This window comes from Chrysochloris asiatica, unplaced genomic scaffold (genome assembly GCF_000296735.1).
Source record: "Chrysochloris asiatica unplaced genomic scaffold, ChrAsi1.0 scaffold00063, whole genome shotgun sequence".
NCBI lineage: Eukaryota > Metazoa > Chordata > Mammalia > Afrosoricida > Chrysochloridae > Chrysochloris > Chrysochloris asiatica.
Window position 1 is genome coordinate 3,815,102 of NW_006408581.1, and position 2,570 is coordinate 3,817,671.

The 2,570-nt window shown below is 37.4% G+C and overlaps 1 pseudogene; it reads right to left on the reverse strand.

Moving 5' to 3' along the window:
- Positions 1–1,425: 1,425 nt before the first annotated feature.
- On the reverse strand, positions 1,426–1,561 carry LOC102828935 (annotated as a pseudogene).
- Between the last annotated feature and the right edge of the window lie 1,009 nt (positions 1,562–2,570).

Genomic DNA, 2,570 nt, shown 5'->3' on the forward strand with positions numbered 1-2,570 from the left:
TACTTAAATCCACATAATTCCATGTAAGCACCTGTGTTTTGAGTGCGTTTGTGTATTGCTCATGACCTCCCAAATTTTGATCCCTCCAATATCATCCTTTATTCCAGTCTTCAATGCAAATATTGTTAAAAGATAAAAACAGAAAAAGAACAGTGGCCAGGACTTGAGGCATAAACTAGCATGGGTATTCAGAGGTTTCAGCTGGGGTCCAGAGGGTCTACAGGCCAATGGCAGAGCAGCAGTTTTGAGGGGTAAGTTTGTGAGAGGGTGGAAGAGGGCACATACATGATACACTGGTCACTTTGTCACAAACAACTGAAATCTGCCCTTTGTTTACTTGGGCTTGCTGTGGCCAACAGGCAACAATCTCAAATGGGCAGGCATTTCCTTCAAGAACAGTAACTCCATATGGGTTGGGAGAGGGCAGGTTCCATCCTAGCAGTAAATTCTGAACCAATCATTTCTGCCTGGTGTTAGAACATGGTACATGCTGACCAGTCTACTGGTACTATGGAAACTAGGGCACTGAGGTGAGCTAGATGTGGCTGTAGAGCTAGAAGCAGTCCAATGGGCTTCCTCTAAAATAGTTTCTGGAACTTGAAGAGCCTTTGGTTGCTGAAGGTTCACATAAGCTAATTTTAGATTTTTGGAATCTAAAATTAGAAGTAGAAACTCTATATCTTCATGGGATGTCCTTTTTTCTCTTCACATATTCACTTAGTTTCTCTAATTGATTTTTTTGAAACTCCCTTTAAGCATCTCCTCCTTCAGAAAGTCTTTCAATGAATTATACAACTGGTGTTCATTCAGTATTTTACCTTTTCAAACTGTCATTTGGTTGCTAACTTAGGAGGTAAAGCAAAAAATCTTGTTACAAAATCACAGGACCTTTAATTAAATAAAAATATGAAAATTGTTTCTATTTATCTATGTCTGTAAGCCTCAGAAGCTGGTATTTGCATGATACAATACCCTGGACCGCAAGGTTGGTTTGAACCACAAGGTTGACAGTTCAAATTCACCAGTCATTCCTTGAGAACCCTACCAAGGGTTGAAGGCACTTAAAAACAACAACAGCTGACATCCTTCAAAGTCAGTCTTGGCATCCTTAAAGAAGTCAAATCATGTTCTTTTAACATATTATTAGTGTTTGGGGAACAAAAAGGATTATGAAGAGGAGAGATCAAGCTGTGGAGTAGACAGGATAAGATTTCCCAATGTTAATCTTTTTTATTTTTTTCAAACCAAAGGTCTTGCACATTCATTAGACAACCTTTTTAAACGTGGAAGCATAAAAATTAAGGAAGAAACCAGAAGTTTTGCAAAACATGTTCAATTGATCAAATTTTGGCAAAAGTGAACTTGATCTGGTAGAGTGCTAGGACATAAGTATATTATGTGCATTGTTATCACATGTGTAACTCCTTAGAGACCCAGCGTGGTTCTTCTCCAATGTCTTCTCTTAGAGTTGTATCTGACTTTATTACCAATTTTCGTTCTAATCTGCTTTTGTTTCTTGGCCAGGAAATCTCTTGATCCTGGAAGTCTTATGAGAAGACATAGTGAAAATGGAACATAGCAGCACTCACCCGATGGTGAAGAAAAGAAGTCCCAATGTTATTCTTGAAAGACAGTCCCTGAAACCTACAAAAACTGACCAGGTACATTGTCATGATGAAAAAAAAAAAAAAAAAAAAAATTGCTTGTCACAACTTTCTGGAGATTTTCTTCACCGATGCAGCTTTCAATTTTCTTTAGGCTTCTTACTGATAAGCTCCAGTCATTACCCTGTGTCTTTTGAGAAAATCTATTCAAGATCACAACTTTGGAATCCATTAAAACAATTGCCTTTTGAGTTGACCTCTGCATTCAATGTAAAAGACCCAGCAGATCCCTTAGGAAGCCACTGTTTTGTTTGGACTTTTATTTTTTTAAGTCACCTCAATGAGACTAAGACAAGTATATTGCTGAGAAAACATGTCTGCCAGCATTCTCTGATCAAAGAGACATGTTAAAAAATAATTTTGCTTGAAATAAGTCAGTGTATGTATGATCTAGAACACTACCTATTGAGTTATCCAGTTATTTGCCAGTATTTCCTAGTAGAAGATAACTTTTTGAGAGCATATATTATTTGTTATTGGAATGTTTGCTCCTAAGTTTATCAAGTTTTTAGTTGCAATCTGACTGAACCTAACTCATAGCAACCCAATGTGTGCAGAGTAAGGCTGCTCCATAGGGCATTTTTGTTTGTTTGTTTGTTTGTTTTTTCACTGTGCTCTCTATGGAAACTGATCACTAGTCCCTTTTTTCATAGTGCAGGTATGCTGATTCAAAACACCCATTTTTAGGACACCAATCAAGCATAAAGTATTTTGATACTGAAGGACATATGTTTATCTTGTTGTTAATGCTATGAAGTGTCACTGTGTTGATTCTGACTCATAGTGACATTGTAAATAGTTTCCCAGGCTGTAATCTTTGTGGGAGAAGAAAGCATCATCTTTCTTCCCAAAGAGCATCTGGTGTTTATTCTACAGTCATCTCTCTTTTACACTGACTCTCCACTT